Source organism: Microtus oregoni, unplaced genomic scaffold (assembly GCF_018167655.1).
Source record: "Microtus oregoni isolate MIOR12 unplaced genomic scaffold, Mior012 000049F_ref0000343, whole genome shotgun sequence".
Classification (NCBI taxonomy): domain Eukaryota; kingdom Metazoa; phylum Chordata; class Mammalia; order Rodentia; family Cricetidae; genus Microtus; species Microtus oregoni.
Genome location: NW_024543223.1, coordinates 11,609,489 through 11,630,239, shown reverse-complemented (window position 1 = coordinate 11,630,239; position 20,751 = coordinate 11,609,489). Strand labels below are relative to the sequence as shown.

Sequence of the window (20,751 nt, the reverse complement as noted above, 5' to 3'; positions counted from 1 at the left end):
TCTTAAGGCCCTGAAAGACTTGAGTAGGAGGCGGGACAAGAGGCTCACTTGAAAAGCCTCAAAGACCAGCCTTGCTAGAGATCTACAATTTTTGGTGAGGGCTTCTTGTTTTCGTTGTTGTTGTGTTTTTTTTTTTTTTTTTCCGAGACAGGGTTTCTCCGTAGCCTTTGTGGTTCCTGTCCTGGCACTAGCTCTTGTAGACCAGGCGGCCTCGAACTCACAGAGATCCGCCTGTCTCTGCCTCCCGAGTGCTGGGATTAAAGGCATGCGCCACCACCACCCAGCTTTGTTTTTGTTTTTTGAATGTATAACAAAATCTTAGGTGAAAACCTACTATATAAAAGTGAACTGAACACAGCTCCATGATACAAAAGAGAGTAGACAGTCTCTGGGGGTCTCACTATATCAGCTCGTGCTCACAACGGCCCTGGAGATACCCATACTGGCATAAGGGTAGTCCTTTCCTGAGTTCTCTCTGCAATATTCGTTCACTGTACCACACTGCCGCTCTGCTGATTCCCCGTGGAAAACAGTCACCCTCATCCAGAACCGAGCCCACAATTATCTACAATTTTTATTTCAGAGCCAAACCCAGACATCCCCAGTTCTCAGTGACAATCATTCTCAGGCTTTCAGAATAGAGGGGAGAAAATAGGGCCTAAAATATATAAATAATTCAAGGTTGAGTTTATTCACGATGCTGTGTTTTCTGCAGGCGCTTACATTGCCAGTTGGGCGGCCCCTGTAGCATTTATTACTGCAGACAACCATTAGAAGCTGTTTTGATTTATGCATGTATATTCTATTATGGAGCCACATTTATAACACACTGCGGTTTCTCCTGCGACATTGTAGGAAGAAGAAAAAAGAACGGGTATATAAAAGGATAGGACAAGTCACTCCTACCAGCCCAGAACAGAGCAGGAGCAATGCGGCCACCTACTCCTGTCAGATTATAAGTTAGTTTCCTGGAACAAAGACACAAACAACATACATATGCACATGAATGTGCACACACGCTCAGATGTAACAATGCATAAGTATTGTGCCATTGTGTCAGCCTAAGACAACTACTAAGTTATCGCTTTCTGTTCTGGGCCATAGCAATGCTTTGCTAAATCACATAGAAAATGTCTCTCACCTCATAGCACAGTCTTGTCTCTATGCATATTTTTATGCTGCAAATAATGCCATCTCCTCTTGGACTGCCCCACAATGCTTAGTGCAGGACAGTTCGTGGTATGCAGCCAGAGCATGCTTGCTGAGTGAGTGAATGTAAGGTGGAGAAAATCATAAAATTCTATTACCAAGGCCATTTTTCATTTATCTTTCTACACAGTAATGGGACATAAGAAAAACCACAGCAAACCTCGTGTACCATAAGCATCTGTTCTTCTTGTGTTTAGGCTGTCACTGTGGCTGACTCTGTCACCCCTTCGCTTGCCTGACTCATACAGGCTGAAGATAGCTCCGTGTCCCAGACGTCAGGTGAAGTGACTCAGCTCTAGCTTATGTGTCTCTCATACTCAGCATAGTAACAACTGTGCGTGTCCTTCTAAGCATGGCATAAGAGTGGGGAAAGAGAAACACACAGCTCTCGGAATGTCTGGACATAGACTGGGAAACCAGTCACAAAGCCAGCCCAGATTCAAGATGAGGATAAAAGGTTCCGTCTTTTATCAGCGAATCACCAAAGTCACATACCTAAATGTCACATAGCTAAATGTAATAACTGAAGCCACCCTTCCAATATACCTTAAGAACTGAGCATGTTGGTGAAGAGCTTGACTTAATGCCACCTCTCAATGAATATCTACTGCCTCTTCTAGCTTCCAAGTATATCTTCGACCCAAAATCCATACAGGGCTTCCTGGTAATCTCAAAGAGAGAGAACTGAGAATACTTCAGTGTCCTAAATATTCTCTCATCTTTGACCTTGAACCGTTATGCTGACTGCGCCTCCCTACAGTATCCATCTCTGAGCCCTTGCTTTTGCACTCACTTATTCTTTCTGTTCCATTTTAAACCATCACAGTGAAAATAGAATGTTCTTACAATAAAATAAAGATAAAGAGGGAGAATTTTAGCCACCGTGTGTTTGATGTTTACAGTATGTCCAAGCCTATGCTGAACAACTTTGAATATGATATCTAGTTAAAAGGTCAATAGTTCACAACAACTCTATAGATAATTCATAAGTATCTCTCATTTTATCACTGAAATTATGATAATAGCAACAGCAGCAATAATAAGAAATGCTGAGACACTTGTCCGTGTTTTCAGTCATAGTAAACAAGCCCATTTTCATACCCAATTCATGTGGATCCAGACTCTCAAATTCCTAACCAATGTACTATTTTCCTTCTTCTTTGAACCTGGATTTCTGCATCTCTAACCTGATACCCCATGTTGGTAGGAAGCATCGCTTTGTTAAAGAAAAAAAGTATTCCAATCTCTTGTTATACTTTCAACAGGATTCTAGAAGGATCCAAGTTTCCAGTTTCCAGAAGACATTGGTTTCTTTTCCTTTGGTGACTGGAAGTAAGAATACAATGAACCGGTTTCTTTATTTTATAATTATTGATTTTTATTGAGCTCTACATTTTTCTCTGCTCCTCTCCCTGACACTCTCCTCCCATTCAACACTCTCCCAAGGTCCCATGCTCCCAATTTACTCAGGAGATCTTGTATTTTTCTACTTCCCATGTAGATTAGATCCATGTATGTCTCTCTTAGGGTCCTCAGTGTTGTCTAGGTTCTCTGGGATTGTGATTTGTGGACTGGCCTGGTTTCTGTATATCCTTTATCAGCTTTCACCAAACCATCTCAAGATTTCTCATTGAACATTCAAAGGAGAGCACACACATTTCGTTCTTATTAGGTGTGTTGGATTCAACAGAGAACATGATGTGATCCATTTGCTTACACAGGTACCAATAAGTTTTCATGTAATTCCTCTTTGTAGTTGGTAAAGAATCTGGATCCAGAGCCAAAGAAAGTGTGAGAGTCTCATAGATATTACTGCAAAAGAACCAAGTCCCTATGGTGGCGCTTTGGCATGGCTTTAAGGGGAGAATGTGAGCAGAATGAGGGCAGCTCAGTCCAAAGTCAAGCGGGGAAAGACAGAGGGTTCCTGTGGACAATGGTCTGTCTAATCTCTCTACTAGATACTGCACAGGCTCTCTCTCACCTCTGCATTATTCTTGCACTGAAGGAACAGTGGCCAACTGGAAACTTACCACTTAGTCTATAGGTTTTCAGACTAGAAGTGTTATGTGAGGCCCGAGTGAAAGCTGGATTAAAGTGAATCACTTAGGTTTGAAATCCTGCAAATAACAAATTAAAATGTACTAGAAAAGAAATAAGGATTTACAAAATCCACACTGTAATTCCAGCACTGAGGAAGCGGATAGGCAACAACATCAGAAGGTCAAGGCCAGCCTTGATTATATAAAGTGTTCAAAGATAGCTTGAGCTGCATAGAATCAACCAAGCAAAAAAAAAAAAGCAAACATATATGCAGATGCATATGCACTTATATGTACAAACTGAGCAACAGCAAGGCTCTTTCTGCATTTAACCAGGCAATTATACAGGTGAGAATAACCAGCCTGCCTCACTTCACTATCAAAAGGAGAAGTAAGCGCACTGTACATTGATTTCTCTTGAGGAAGGACATGGTCCTCATAGAAGAGTGGTAATAATACTGGAGAAAGAAACAAACGGGAAACCACTATGCAGAAGCACAAAGAGCACACAGATTAGAACTTACCGTTAAGACACAGTGATTACCCATTAATAAACATATCTCAGATTCAGCAGAGATCATCAGACTAGTCAATCCTTTTCTTGACCAGAGGGGTGGGGAGGGTATGAGGAACCTAATATCTTTCCTTTAATGTTCAGTATATAGGAAAGATGGCAGAAGTTGGGTAGACTTTGGGGGGAAAAAAAAACTTTAATATGAAGACATAAATGTGCCTTGTCTGTAGGGAGCCAAGAAAGATGCTGATAACTTTGAAGATGAAACAAAGCATCAGTTGGGGATGTGAGAAAGCAGACAGTAAGGAGCTCTAAGGACTGAAAAGCAGCCCATTCATTTTTGTCCTTGGCCCCCTGAGGAGTCAACCTGTCGTTTAAGCATAGCCTTGATGCGTGGGGCTACATTTAGACTCAAGAGAGATATCAGAGGCAAAGTCAGACAAACAGATGCTAGCTAGGTCTCAGAACAAGAGAGAAGACATGATATAAGCCAAATGGGATGCAGGGACCAGAACAAGGAAGGATGAGACCACCAGAGAGGACAAAGGAAAGAGCGGGGGACTCAATGAGAGACATCCTCCCTTGCAGGTGGATTCATGACTCCTCCAGAGGGCTCAGGCAAGAATAAGATGGACAGTGTCCAAGGGAGGCTAACGACCTGCTCATCTGTGTTTCTTTGTTCTCTGAAGGCATGAACAGCCGCATTAGTATGCTCAGCAGAAGGCCTCCCTTTGTTGTGGCAGGTGCTGCAGGAATGCAGAGCAGCTGAGGCTTCATAAAACCATGAGCCTGCGGAGAGCCCCGGGAGGTCAGAAAACCCAAGACCCTGCCCTCCACATCTGGCCCATCTGTGGAATGTGCCACGGATCAGAAGTATTTTGAAAATCATGTTTATTGAACTTCATCTTTTTATTTTTAAGAGGGGTGTGCTTGCTTTGGAGAAAAGGAAGGTAATGTAGCAGGAAAAAAAAATGTTCTAATCTTATTACCTAGTGGCAGCCACTGAGAACATTTCAGTAAGGAAATTTCTTTTTTCCTCTTCTATTTTCCCATCTCATGAGATATGGAATGTGGGGAAGAGTATTTGGGGTGTTCTGTGTATATGCATATGTATGGTTTATTATAATTATATAAAAAGTGTGGATTAATATTCCAGAATTAACAAAGCTTTGAATAAGGAGATATTAAGAATGATGCAACCAATACCTTCCTCAGATCTTGCTAACAGGTATATGATCCATTAACCCTCCTCCTGAGTAGTTTAAAGGTGATAAAAATCAGTTTATTAGGAAGGTTTCTTTACTCCCTTGTACATTGCAGTATTTTTCATTGGACAGGATATAGAAAGATTATCAACATTCGCCAATGAATAAATGGGTAAAACAATCATTTAGAATTGGGTGTTCTTCAGCCTGAGACTACATGAGCAAAATGTAGGATATCATGTAAGCTTATTACTGAACCAGGCACACAAAGCCAAATTCTGTAAAATCTCACTTTTATGTGGAATCTAAACTAGCCAAACGAATGAAAGAAAGGGTTGATTGGCCATTGTCAGGGTTCTGGGAAAGAGGAAAGGAAGAGATGCTGGTCACATGAGGATTCAGTTATAAAAGCAAAATAAGATTTAAAGGTCCAACATATGGCTTAGTGTCTACAGCCAGCACTGAAGTATTAATAACTTAAAATTTACTGAAAGAATAGCTCTTGTATAAAGAATTTCAATGCAATAATAATTAATAATAATATGACAATTTTGACAGTAAATGAAATGTTAGGAAGTGATGGGAATGTCTATGAGCCTGTCCTGGTTAGATTTAACTCTCAGTTTGGCACAGCTTGAAGTCATCTGAGAAGTTGTCTCAGCTGAGTGATTTCTTGGATCATATTGGCCTATATGCATGTTTGTGGGGGCTTTCTTAGTTTGATTGATGTAGGAGGGCCTAGTTCACAGTAGGTGGCACCATTCCCTGTGCAAGTCCTGGCATTACAAGAAAGCTACCTGCATATGAGCTTGTTGGTAAAGCAGCAAGCATTACTCCTCCCTGGTTTATGCATCAAGATCTTTATTGAGTTCCTGCCTTGTCTTCACTCCGTGAAGGAGTGTTAACCCGTAAGTCTACATAAACCCTTTCCTCCGCGAAGCTGGTTTTGTTCATAGTATTTTATCACAGTACTAGAAATCAAGTTAGGGCAGATAGAAAAATTGGTAGTGGTCTCATGGATATATAATTATTTTAAAATTCATCAAGTTATATTCATTAAATATGTATTCATTTGTACATGTCAATCATACCTCAATCAAATATGGAATTTTAAGAATAAATATGTAAGTACAAAGGTAAGTGGATTTTACTGCTGCCCTTAGCCATTATTGAGTTCTACCTCGCCATGTTATTTTTCTTTGTGAAAACAGATCAAAGAGAGGAGAAAATAGCTGTCTGGGGTTGCTGGCTAACAATGCTGATCTAAGGCATATTCAAGAGTCAAAATGGGTGTCTGTGACATAGGAGATATGAATTTCCCATATACCTATGTAATGTGTCCAAAAATAATTGAGAAAACTTTCAAGAAGGGGATGTTGGCTCCTTGTGTCATGGCTGTGCGACTGGTTTGACAATACCCTTGTTGATCTGCTTTGTTCCTGCGTAAGTAGGAAAGAGAAGTCATAATGTTGTAGTATGACAGAAAAGGGGTGCTCCTGGAGTAGCTCCTTCTCCTAATTGTCTTGGAAGAGATGTGGCAACCTTCTGGAAGTCCGGGGGACACTGGACAGAACAGTCTTGACACCGATCAAGAAATTAGGTGGCCAAAGAAGGTGGTGACCTGAATAAAAGGAGGCTGCAAATGAGCCACTGAGGAGCATCTAAGAGAAGCTTGGAATTACCAACTGGAGGAAGAGCACCTACACTTAGAAGACATCTTAAGAAAAACCTTAGAAAATGATGTTGGATTCCCCTCTGTATGCTGTGAATACCGTTGGTTAATAAAGAATCTGCCTTGGCCTGTTGACAGGGCAGAACTTAGGTAGGTGGAGAAAACTAAACTGAATGATGGAAGAAAGGAGGCAGAGTCAGGGAGAAGCCATGGAGCCCCGGCAGGAGACAGACGCTGGGAACTTTATCTGGTAAGCCACAGCCAGGATGATACACAGATTACTGGAGGTGGGTTAAATTAAGATATAAGTGTTAGCCAATAAGAAGCTAGAGCTAATAGGTCAAGCAGTGCTTTAAATAATATAGTTTCTGTTTGATTATTCTGAATCTGAGATACGGGGCAACTGGGAAACAAACAAAAGGCCTCCTTCAACAAGAAAAGTGTCAATGCTCCTCTGATGAGTAACGGTCACTGACACCTAGACAGATGCTACAGTCAGCTAAGATATAGGCCTCTGGACACTATTCCATGAATGGGCTCTTGAACTCTGTAAGTGGAGAAAAGAATCTAAGCATCAGCAAGTATCACTCTCTGCCTTCTGATTGCAGATGCAGTGAGACCAACCTCTCAAGTAAGCATCTCTCTCTGCCTCCTGATTGTGGATGTAGTGGGACTAGCCTCTTCAAGCTCCTGATGCTCTGACTTCCACAATAATGGGTTGTGCCATTGAACTTTGAGCCAGAATAAGTCAGTTTCCCGTTTAATTGCTTTTAAGGGAGTGTTATTTTAACAACAGAAAAGGGAACTAAGACAGCATTACAGTAAGGAAGCCACAAAGATGACAGTCTTATCAGAGAGATAATTAAGGTCCCATTAGTGGAACCCATAGAAGCAATGACAGCCAATAGAAAACACTACAGTAATGGCTACTTTAATAAGAGATTCTTGTGCCTGCCCACCTTCCTTCCTTCCCCTCCCAACATGCTGGAACATCTGACATTCATAGGAACAAGGAGAAGAAAAGGTCTGAAGAGAGAAGGAGAGAAACCCACAAGTTCCTTCCCCTCACAACTCCCAAACCCCAACAGCACTAGAGAGAGAGAATGAGCTGAATTTCATTTCTTGAAAGGGAAGAAGTTGTTTTAAGCAAAGAGCAATATGAAAATATGGAGCATGTTGCACCACAGGCAAAAGAAATGTAATCAGGATTATTGAGAACAGTGGGTGCGGTGAAAATTCTTTGAAGTTTGTAAACCCCCTGGCAACCCAATATCCTTCAATAAACCTAAACACAGAGAGGGGTATAGAATTATATACATGCAAGCATGTAATATGAACAAAATAAAAATAGGACCAAAAACATCTATTTTACACCCATTTCTGTTCCTCCGTACTCTCATGACCCCTCTCGTCAGCATCAGCATAAAATCATTTCTCTATATATTTTCATTGCAGATAACAAAATGTAGTGTAACCTCATTCAATCTCTCGAACATCTGAAGCCCCTCTGCCTGATAACAGAGGGTTTTTTTTTTCACTCTGATCTGTTTCCTGTTCTTTGCTTTTCAGTGAAATTCCAAACAAATTAGAATATATGTTGGCTTTGGAATGCACCAGTTTAGATAATCACGAATTTACTGCCCAAAGGCTCATCTCTGTGAGGTTCCGGATTAGAGAGACCATAAAAGAAATGTGTTTGGGTAGAAAAGACCAATGAAACAGAAGCCATTGCCTGAGTCTCCAGGTTTGGTGTCAAACTGTGTGGCAGTCCCTGCATGTGACTGCTGGTCTTCCCTTGTTTCTTTGTCAGTGTGGAGCAGTAACCAGGCTTTCAACTGCTTGAGTCCTCTCTTTACTGCTTTGCTGTTATTCCTGTCTTCCTCCTACGTCAGGTGAATGAGAAAGGCACCAGTTTCCCTGCAAGTCATCACAGCATTAAATCAGGAGGTGTCAGAAGTGGTGGCAGACAGACAAAGGTCTGGGGATCTAACACATTCCCTCTCGAAAAGCTGTGGCTTCCAGTTTGTTCATGTTCTTCCCTTTTCCTGTTCCTCTTACCTCCCACATTAACTAGAGTGACCTCAGGCTCACACTATCCTTGCATGCTTTCTTCACTAGAAATGATCCGAAAATCTAGCCCTTTTTCGATGTCGTTCTACACCATGGTGCTTTTGGTTCTTAATTCTACCTGGGTGGGTACATTGGGGAGAAAGATTTGATTGTTGGTGCTTTAGTGTTCCCAGCAGCTGGCTATATAATATTTTAATATTCCTTCTTTCTGTGACTTTCTTTACATTTACCCTCTTCTTTTTAGTAAGTTTTCTTCTCTGGAAATGTTGGCAAAATGTTTCATGGCTTGTTCCCCTCCCCCAGACCTACTCTACCTCCCCTCCCTACTCTACCTGAGACACAGATTGTAGAACCAAATTTTGTAACCATGTTTTTTACCTAATATATTCCTCTATAAACTCTATGAGTTCTATGTCAGGTATTTATCCTTATATTATCCAAATACCAAAGATAAATGTGAAGTTTTGTGGTAATGTTTTTTGTGAAACTGTTATTTGACAAATAAATTCTTTCAAAAGGTAGAGCTTACTTATTTCCTCACTTCAAGAGCTGGTGGACTTAGTCATATGACCTGTTTCAGCCAATCAATGCTGAGAAGCAACAATGTACTCATGGATCAAGATCTTAAGAGACATACAATGTTGAGCCTAATTTTTGTGCCATATCATCACTATAAAACTATATTTTTGGTTGTCACTGGTTTCAGAATGACAAATTTCATAGAAAAGACTTGAACTCAATCTATAACTAGAAACAATTCTGATCAAATCAAAGCCTGAAGATCACAGAAAATTCCAATTTATATCTTTTGAATTGTAGTCAATGTGAAAATCTATGAAAATAAATGTCCATTGTCATTACCTAATGAGATCATGGATTTATTTGTTACATAGCATTACTGTAAAAACTGACTGGTACAAATTGCTTTGCATAAGAAGGAAATATTTGGTTCCAATAATTCTCTCCAAAATACTTTTCAAAATACCCAAACTCCCAACAATTCTTACATACTTTGTGTAGAGGCAGGCAATAAATTAAAAATGGAAGAACAAGTTGGTTTTGTTTCCTGTGCATTCAACTGACAGTTTAGCATATAATTTTATAAAGTGAAAGCATCTGTATATTCATTGTTCAGTATAAGGACTGGAGTCAAATCTGAGATGATCATCATGATTCCTGCCTTACCTTGTATGTATGTATACAAAATGTATGAATGTTGAATAGGTAGACTTTTGACCTGTTTCTGTCACTTACCTGGAGATTTTAACATTTTTTTCGTATCACTCGATTTTTTTTACTTTTCATGCAATCACTTTGAAAATAGTATCAGAGAGAAAATTAAAAGAATGGAGTAGCTTTTTTGGCGCGTGGCATCGCCCAGCGCAGCCTATCTGGGCGCTGGGTCCGAGTACCCGGGACTCCCGGGGGGGGGGGGGGGGCAGCAGTTCCTTTGTTTCTGTGGCCTGCCTGCACCAAGCGGGGTAGGCGCTTTGTCTGCGAGCTGCCCAACCAGCACGGAGGCCTGATCTTTCCGCGCCAGGAGACCCAGCATTGGGGTGAGTTTCTGGCCCACGGCGCCAGCCTGGGACGGGGAGCTCGGGGGTTTCTTGGCCCCCTGTCCTGCTTGGGCTCTCTGCAGGGCCTCTACTCCCCGGGTGCTGCCTCTTTCTTCCTGGCCCACCCAGCTTCCGTCCAGAGCCCTCCCCACTTCGCCCCCACTGCCCTCTTTTGGCGCGTGGCATCGCCCAGCCCAACCTATCTGGGCGCTGGGTCCGAGTACTCGGGGCTCCCGGGGGGGCAGCAGTTCCTTTGTTTCTGTGGCCTGCCTGCACCAAGCGGGGTAGGCGCTTTGTCTGCGAGCTGCCCAACCAGCACGGAGGCCTGATCTTTCCGCGCCAGGAGACCCAGAATTGGGGTGAGTTTCTGGCCCACGGCGCCAGCCTGGGACGGGGAGCTCGGGGGTTTCTTGGCCCCCTGTCCTGCTTGGGCTCTCTGCAGGGCCTCTACTCCCCGGGTGCTGCCTCTTTCTTCCTGGCCCACCCAGCTTCCGTCCAGAGCCCTCCCCACTTCGCCCCCACTGCCCTCTTTTGGCGCGTGGCATCGCCCAGCCCAGCCTATCTGGGCGCTGAGTCGGAGTACCCGGGGCTCCCGGGCGGGCAGCAGTTCCTTTGTTTCTGTGGCCTGCCTGCACCAAGCGGGGTAGGCGCTTTGTCTGCGAGCTGCCCAACCAGCACGGAGGCCTGATCTTTCTGCGCCAGGAGACCCAGCATTGGGACCCAGCATTGGGAGAGCCAACATTGGGGAGAGACAGCATTTGGTAGGCAAGGAGACCTAATCCGGTAAAAGAAGATCCATAGGGAACATTTGGAAGAAGAGATGGGCCGACGTCAAGGCAAGAATTCGCCCAACAAGCTGAAAAGCAACATGAAGCTACCAGAAACAAGCGACCTCACAACGGGAGGACAAGAACCCCTTAATCAAGAGGAAGGAGAAAAGATTGACCTCATGAAAGTGATTGACACCCTTAAACAGCATGTAAAAAACGCCCTTATAGAAATGGATGAGAAATATAACAGAAAGTTTGAAGAATTGAATAAATCAGTGAATGATACCCTAGAAAACCAAGGAAAAACAATCAAACAGATAATGGAAACAGTTCAAGACCTGAAAACTGAAATGGAGGCAAAGAAGAAAACACAAACAGAGGGCCGTCTGGACATGGAAAATCTAGGTAAACGAATAGAGACTACAGAAACAAGCATAACCAGCAGAATACAAGAGATAGAAGAAAGACTCTCGGATTCTGAAGATACCATAGAGAAAATAAACACACTGATCAAAGAAAACAGCAAATCCAACAAACTCTCATCACAAAACATTCAGGAAATATGGGACACAATAAAAAGACCAAACCTAAGAATAATAGGAGTAGAAGAAGGAGAAGAAGGGCAGCTCAATGGTCCAGAAAATCTATTTAATAAAATTATAGAAGAAAACTTTCCCAACCTAAGGAAAGATTTTCCTATGAAGGTGCAAGAAGGATACAGAACACCGAATAGGCTGGATCAAAAAAAAACATCCCCTCGCCATATAATTATCAAAACACAAAGCATACAGAATAAGGAAAGAATATTAAGAGCTGCAAAGGAAAAAGGCCAAATTACTTATAAAGGTAAACCTATCAGACTTACACCTGACTTCTCCATGGAAACCATGAAAGCCAGAAGGTCCTGGATAGATGTACTGCAGAAACTGAGAGACCATGGGTGCAAGCCCAGATTACTATACCCAGCCAAGCTTTCATTCACTATAAATGGAGAAAATAAAATTTTCCAGGATAAAAACAAATTTAAACAATACGCAGCCACAAATCCAGCCTTACAGAAAGTAATTGAAGGAAAATCACTAACCAAGGAGTCCAACAATGACCACAATAACTCAGACATCTAGAGACCCTTCACCAACACAAAACAAAGAAGGGAAACACACAAACTCTACGACTAAAAAAAAAATGACCGGAGTTAACAACCACTGGTCATTAATATCACTTAATGTCAATGGACTCAACTCACCTATAAAAAGGCACAGGCTATGAGATTGGATAAGAAAACAGGATCCAACATTCTGCTGTTTACAAGAAACACACCTCAACCACAAAGACAGGCACCTACTCAGAGTAAAGGGCTGGGAAAAGGCCTATCAAGCAAATGGACCTAAGAAACAGGCAGGTGTGGCCATACTAATCTCTAACAAAGTTGACTTTAAACTTAAATCAATCAGAAGAGATGGAGAGGGGTATTTTATACTCATAACAGGAACAGTTCATCAGGATGAAGTCTCAATCCTGAACATCTATGCCCCTAATATAAAAGCACCCACGTACATAAAAGAAACATTGCTAAAATTCAAGGCAGCCATCAAACCGCACACACTAATAGTAGGAGACTTCAACACTCCTCTCTCACCAATGGACAGGTCAATCAGACAGGAACCTAACAGAGAAATAAGAGAATTAGTGGAGGTAATGAATCAAATGGACTTAACAGACATCTATAGAACATTCCATCCAAATAGGAAAGAATATACCTTCTTCTCTGCAGCTCATGGAACCTTCTCGAAAATCGACCACATAGTCGGTAACAAAGCAAACATCCACAGTTACAAAAAAATATTAGTAACCACCTGTGTCTTATCAGATCACCATGGATTAAAGTTAGAATTCAACAATAATGCTACCCCCAGAAAGCATACAAAGTCATGGAAACTGAACAGTCAACTATTGAACCATAGCTGGATTAAGGAAGAAATAAAGAAAGAAATTAAAGTCTTCCTAGAATTCAATGAAAATAAAGAAACAACATACTCAAACTTATGGGACACTATGAAAGCAGTCCTAAGAGGAAAGTTCATAGCACTAAGTGCCCACTTAAAGAAAACAGGGAAAGCTCACATTGGAGACTTAACAGCCCACCTGAAAGCTCTAGAAAAAAAAGAAGCAGACTCACCTAGGAGGAGTAGAAGACTGGAAATAATCAAAATGAGGGCTGAAATCAACAAAATAGAAACACAGAAAACAATACAAAAAATCAATGAAACAAAAAGCTGGTTCCTGGAGAAAATCAACAAGATTGACAAACCACTATCCAAGCTAATCAAACGGCAGAGAGAGAATTTGCAAATTAATAAGATCAGAAATGAAAAGGGGGACATAACCACAGACACAGAGGAAATTCAGAGAATCATTAGATCTTACTACAAAAGCCTATATGCCACAAAATTGGAAAATGTAAAGGAAATGGATACTTTTTTAGATAAATATCATATACCAAAATTAAATCAGGACCTGGTGAACAATCTAAATAGACCTGTTAGTCGCGAAGAATTAGAAGAGGTTATCAAAAACCTCCCTACCAAAAAAAGCCCAGGACCAGATGGTTTCAATGCGGAATTCTACCAGATCTTCCAAGAAGATCTAATACCTATACTCCTTAATGTATTCCACAAGATAGAAACAGAAGGGTCATTACCAAACTCCTTTTATGAAGCCACAATTACTCTGATACCAAAACCACTCAAAGACTCAACCAGGAAAGAGAACTACAGGCCAATCTCACTCATGAATATCGACGCAAAAATCCTCAACAAAATACTGGCAAATCGAATCCAAGAACACATCCGAAAAATTATCCATTATGATCAAGTAGGCTTCATTCCTGAGATGCAGGGCTGGTTCAACATACGAAAATCTATCAATGTAATCCAGCATATAAATAAACTGAAAGAAAAAAACCATATGATCATTTCATTAGATGCTGAAAAAGCATTTGACAAAATTCAACATCCATTTATGTTAAAAGTCTTGGAGAGATTAGGGATACAAGGGTCATACCTAAATATAATAAAAGCTATATACAGCAAGCCGACAGCTAACATCAAATTAAACGGAGAGAAACTCAAAGCCATCCCACTTAACTCAGGAACAAGACAAGGCTGTCCACTCTCCCCATACCTCTTCAATATAGTGCTTGAAGTTCTAGCAATAGCAATAAGACAACATAATGGAATCAAGGGGATTCGAATTGGAAAGGAAGAGGTTAAACTTTCGTTATTTGCAGATGATATGATAGTGTACATAAGCGACCCCAAAAACTCCACCAAAGAACTCCTACAGCTGATAAACAGCTTTAGTAATGTGGCAGGATACAAGATCAACTCCAAAAAATCAGTCGCCCTCTTATACACAAAGGATATGGAAGCAGAGAGGGAAATCAGAGAAGCTTCACCATTCACAATAGCCAAAAACAGCATAAAATATCTTGGGGTACATCTAACCAAGGAAGTGAAAGATCTATTTGACAAGAACTTTAAGGCATTGAAGAAAGAAATTGAAGAGGATACCAAAAAATGGATGGACCTCCCTTGCTCTTGGATTGGGAGGATCAACATAGTAAAAATGGCAATTCTACCAAAGGCTATTTATAGATTCAATGCAATCCCCATCAAGATCCCATCAAAATTCTTCACAGATCTGGAGAGGACAATAATCAACTTTATATGGAAAAACAAAAAACCCAGGATAGCCAAAACAATCCTATACAATAAAGGATCTTCTGGAGGCATTACCATCCCTGACTTCAAACTCTATTACAGAGCTACAGTAATGAAAACAGTGTGGTACTGGCATAAAAACAGAGAAGTTGACCAATGGAATCGTATAGAAGACCCGGATTTTATCCCACAAACCTATGAACACCTGATTTTCGATAAAGGAGCTAAAAGTATAAAATGGAAGAAAGAAAGCATCTTCAACAAATGGTGCTGGCACAACTGGATGTCATCTTGTAGAAGAATGAAAATAGACCCTTATCTATCACCGTGCACAAAACTCAAGTCCAAATGGATTAAAGACGTCAATATCAGCCCGAACACACTGAACCTGATAGAAGAGAAAGTGGGAAGTACCCTACAGGAGCTGGGCACAGGAGATCGCTTCCTATGTATAACCCCAGAAGCACAGACATTAAGGGCAACATTGAATAAATGGGACCTACTTAAACTGAGAAGCTTCTGTAAAGCAAAGGACATAGTCAATAAGACACAAAGGCAACCTACTGATTGGGAGAAGATCTTCACCAACCCCACAACAGACAAAGGTCTGATCTCCAAAATATATAAAGAACTCAAGAAACTAGACTTTAAAATGCTAATTAACCCAATTAAAAAATGGGGCACTGAACTGAACAGAGAATTCTCAGCAGAGGAAGTTCAAATGGCCAAAAGACACTTAAAGTCGTGCTCAACTTCCTTAGCAATCAGGGAAATGCAAATCAAAACAACTTTGAGATATCATCTTACACCTGTCAGAATGGCTAAAGTCAAAAACACCAAGGATAACCTTTGCTGGAGAGGCTGTGGAGGAACGGGTACCCTCATCCATTGCTGGTGGGAATGCCATCTTGTGCAACCACTGTGGAAGTCAGTGTTTCGGTTTCTCAGGAAATTCGGGATCAACTTACCCCTGGACCCAGCAATACCACTCCTGGGAATATACCCAAGAGATGCTCTATCATATGACAAAAGCATTCGTTCAACTATGTTCATAGCAGTATTATTTGTAATAGCCAGAACCTGGAAACAACCTAGATGCCCTTCAATGGAAGAATGGATGAAGAAAGTATGGAATATATACACGCTAGAGTACTACGCTGCGGTAAAAAACAATGACTTCTCGAATTTTGCAGGCAAATGGATGGAAATAGAAAACACTATCCTGAGTGAGGTGTCCCAGACCCAAAAAGATGAACATGGGATGTACTCGCTCATAATTGGTTTCTAGCCATAAATTAGGGCCACGGAGTCTACAATAGGTGAACCTAAAGAAGCTAAGTAAGAAGGTGAACCCAAGGAAAAACATATAGTTATCCTCTTGGCTAAGGGAAGTAGACCCAATTGCCGGGGAGAAAGTTAGGATCTTGGGGGTGGGGTGGGATGGGGGTAAGGGGAGATGGGGAGAGAAAAGGTAGAAGGGAAGGAGGGGGGACTTGGGGAATCAGGAGAATTGGGATAAAGGAAAGGTGGATAGGGGAGCACGGAACCACAATTCTTAGTTAAGGGAACCACTTTAGGGTGAGCAAGAGATTTGACCCTAGAGGGGCTCCCAAGTGCCCAACATGAGGTTCCCAGTTAGTTCCTTGGGTAGCTGAGGATTGGGAACCTGAAATGACTCTATCCGAGAGCAGTACTGACGAATATCTTGCATATCATCATAGAACCTTCATCTGGTGATGGATGGAGACAGAGACAGAGACCCACACTGGAGCACTGGACTGAGCTCCCAAGGTCCCAATGAGGAGCAGAAGGAGGGAGAACATGAGCAAAGAAGTCGGGACCACGAGGCGTGCACCCACCCACTGAGACAGTGGAGCTGATCTACTGGGAGCTCACCAAGGCCAGCTGGACTGTGACCGAAAAAGCATGGGATAAAACCGGACTCTCTGAACATGGCGAACAATGAGGGCTGATGAGACGCCAAGGACAATGGCACGGGGTTTTGATCCTACTTAATGTGCTGGCTTTGTGGAAGCCTAGCCAGTTTGGATGTTCACCTTCCTAGATATGGACGGAGGGGGGAGGACCTAGGACTTACCACAGGGCAGGGAACCTGGACTGCTCTGTGGACTGGAGAGGGAGGGGGAGAGGAGTGGGGGGAGGGGTAGAAGGGTGGGAGGAGGGGGAGAAGGGTGGGAGGAGGGGGAGGGAAATGGGAGGCTGGGAGGAGGTGGAAACTTGTTTTTTGTTTATGTTTTTTTTCTTCTTTTCTTAATAAAAAAAATTATAAAAAAATGCTATATTAGAGACAAAGTTCTGAGGCAAATGGCTTTATTTGGAAATGATTCCCATAGCCTGAGAAAGAGGAGTAGTGCAGGGGTGGGGATGGGTGGAGGAGAAAACCAGTCTTGCTGTGAACAGTACAGGATCAGTTCTTCTGGCACCTGGAGAAGCAGTGTGACAATGCCTCCAAGTCACCGACCTTGGCGAAGACTGTGGAATGGCTGACCTGTAAGCTTATTTCTTCATCCTTCCAGAGTATATGGCTTAGATTAAATGGAAGATAACAACAAGGAAGTTGCTATCATTTGGATCTGACAGCCTGCTGAGGCCCGCCCATCAAAGACTTCATCTCATGCTTGGTGTCATTGGAAATGGTTGAAAGTTGAAGATGTGGGTGAGGTGGGAAGCTTTCAGGTATTGCGTGTTTTTCAGAAAGGAGATCACGAATGCGGACAAAGTTCAGAAAGGGCACTTTGTAAGGGAAAGGAAACAAAGGAATAACAAGTCATCAGCCTTGGGCCTCAAGTCGCTGAAGGAGAGAATGTATTTGATGTCTGCTACATCTTTGCATCTTTCAATGAAGCCTTTGTCCACATTACCTATCTTTCTGGCAACGAAACTATCTGCCGGTGGAATGAAGGTAAACGCTGACAGAGATGAGTCCTCTCCATATGCAGCCATGTTGGCTGCCCAGGATGTGGCCCAGGGGTGCAAAGATCTGGGCATCACTGCCCTGTATATCAAACTCTGCACCACAGGAGGAAACAGGACCACGACTCCTGGACTGGGAGCTCAGTCAGCCCTCAGAGCTCTTGCTAGCTCAGGGATGAAGACTAGACAGATTGAGGATGTTACCCGCTTCCCTCTGACAGCTTCTGAAGGAAGGGTAGTTGTTCTGGCCACCGTCTGTAAACAGGACTTCTCAAATTATTTTCTATTAATAAATTGCTTTGTATACGTTTTAAAAAAAAGAAAAAGAAGGAGATCACAGGATCCCAGTCCTTCTTTCTCACTTCCTGTCACTTTTCTACATCAGCTGAGATGTTTCCTCTATGTCATGCCCCCCATTGTGACTTTCTACATCATCACAGCTCAAAAGCAAAAGACATATTTAATAAAATTATGGATCAAAGACTTCAAAAAAAAAAAAGAATGGAGTAGGAGAAGAGGTAGGCTATGCACTTGGGACTCTTTGCACCTGCATCTGTTCGGTGTGCTAGCTGCTCAGGAATGGGTAGAGCCTCAGCACTACCCAATGGAGCCACAAAATCAGCAAAGACTGAAATTACTCCTTTTGTGCTCCATTATGACTAAGAGAAGAATATTTGGGCTTGTATGAATTCTCCACGCATACAGAATGAATTGAAATGGGTTACATCAAATCTCAGTGAAATAAGATATATTTAATTGAACTGTAGGGAAGACAAGGGAAGTATTTTTATGAGTCAATGCCAATTCAAGCATGAAGTCCCACCCCCCACCCCCCTTTCCCAAATCTACATGGGGTTAGAGATGTTTTTAAAGCAGACTCTTTTTTTTTCCTCTCAAAATAAAGCACAATAAGCAGTAAAGAAAATCCTCCTCCAAATCTTCAGAGGTTTGTTTTTATTTTTTCCTCCCATCCTAAGCCAAGCTTTCAGATCTTCAAAGGAAAAATGGGAACAAAACAATTTATGTGACATGATTTATTTTTATAAAAGAATAAAGTGTATTTAGATTTCCAAAGAGGATTATAAATGTATCTGCAATGTTTCTATTTTTCCAAAATGCCGACTCCCTTTCCAATTCCATCACTACCTCCTAAGAAAAACACCTTAAATCTTCCCTACCAAATATCCTGTCTCCCAACCTTTGTCCTCGGAGTTTTCTCAACATCACAGGCCTTGTATCCAGAGCATCTATATTAAAAGTGTATGCCTTTTCTCAAAGGATTCTTTCTAATCCTGTATATAATTAGCCACACCACACCCCAGTAACATTTGGATTGAATGCTAACTAGCACAGTGGGGTAGAATCGACAAGTTTTCGTGCTTACCTTCTAACATATCTTTCTTTTTATTATTTTTATTTTTTTATTGAGAAAAGGAGAAAAAAAAAAACAAGTTTCCACCTCCTCCCAGCCTCCCACCCTTCTACCCCTCCCCCCACTCCTTTCCCCCTCCCTCTCCAGTCCAAAGAGCAGTCAGGGTTTTCTGCCCTGTGGTAAGTCCTAGGTCCTCCCCCCTCCGTCCATATCTAGGAAGGCGAACATCCAAACTGGCTAGGCTCCCACCAAGCCAGCACATTAAGCAGGATCAAAACCCCGTGCCATTGTCCTTTGCGTCTCATCAGCCTTCATTGTTCGCAGTGTTCAGAGAGTCCAGTTTTATCCCATGCTTTTTCAGTCACAGTCCAGCTGGCCTTGGTGAGCTCCCAATAGATCAGCTCCACTGTCTCAGTGGGTGGGTGCACCCCTCGTGGTCCCGACTTCTTTGCTCATGTTCTCCCTCCTTCTGCTCCTCATTGGGACCTTGGGAGTTCAGTCCAGTGCTCCAGTGTGGGTCTCTGTCTCTATCTCCATCCATCACCAGATGAAGGTTCTATGGTGATATGCAAGATATTCGTCAGTATTAATATAGGATAGGGTCATTTCAGAACATGGGATGTACTCACTCATAATTGGTTTCTAGCCACAAATAAGGGTCACGGAGTCTACAATAGGTGAATCTAAAGAAGCTAAGTAAGAAGGTGAACCCAAGGAAAAACATATAGTTATCCTCTTGGCTAAGGGAAGTAGACAAAATTACCGGGGAGAAAATTGGAATCTTGGGGGTGGGGTGGGATGTGGGTAAGGAGAGATGGGGAGAGAAAAGTTAGAAGGGAAGGAGGGGGGGCCTTGGGGAAACAGGAGGATTGGGATAAAGGAAGGTTGGACAGGGGAGCACGGAACCACAATTCTTAGTTAAGGGAGCCACTGTAGGGTTGGCAAGAGACTTGAACCTAGAGTGGCTCCCAGGAGCCCAAGGCAATGTCCCCAGTTAGTTCCTTGGGCAGCTGAGGATAGGGAACCTGAAATGACCCTTCTAACATATCTTTAAAAATTGCAATGTAGGGAGAACAAAGCCCTCTTCAAATGCTTCTACACAATCATGGTGGCACCAATAACAGCATGCCTGCTGATCAATTACATAATTATCTATGATCCTATCACATGACTCTTAAAATCAAAAACTTTCTAGAGATATTCTCGTAATCACCATGCCTCATGGATGAAGAAACTGGTCCTGAAAGATTAATTGACCTACTTTAAAGTCCCAAGATGGTAAGAGAAAGCCCAACAATTCTTTTTTATAAATTGTTTTTACTGAGTAATATAGTTTTCTCTACTCCCCTCCTGTACTCTCCCCTTCCCTTCTATTCTCTCCCAAGGTCCCTATGCTCCCAATTTACTCAGGAGATCTTATCTTTCCCACTTCCCATGTATATTAGATCCATGTATGTCTCTCTTAGGGTCCTCTTTGTTGTCTAAGTTCTCTGGGGTTGTGAATTGTAGACAGGTTTTTCTTTGCTCTATGTCTAAAAGCTACATATGAGTGAGTCCATTTTACATTTGTCTTTCTGGGTTTGGGTTACCTCACTCAATGTGATGTTTTCTAGATCCATTCTTTTGCCCACAAATTTCAAGATGTCATTTTTTTTTCACTATGTAGTACTCCATTGTGTAAATGTATC

The 20,751-nt window shown here is 42.0% G+C and overlaps 1 pseudogene; it reads left to right on the top strand.

The window, feature by feature from the left end:
- The first annotated feature begins 6,253 nt into the window (after positions 1-6,253).
- On the top strand, positions 6,254-17,952 carry LOC121436421 (annotated as a pseudogene).
- The last annotated feature ends 2,799 nt before the right edge of the window (positions 17,953-20,751 follow it).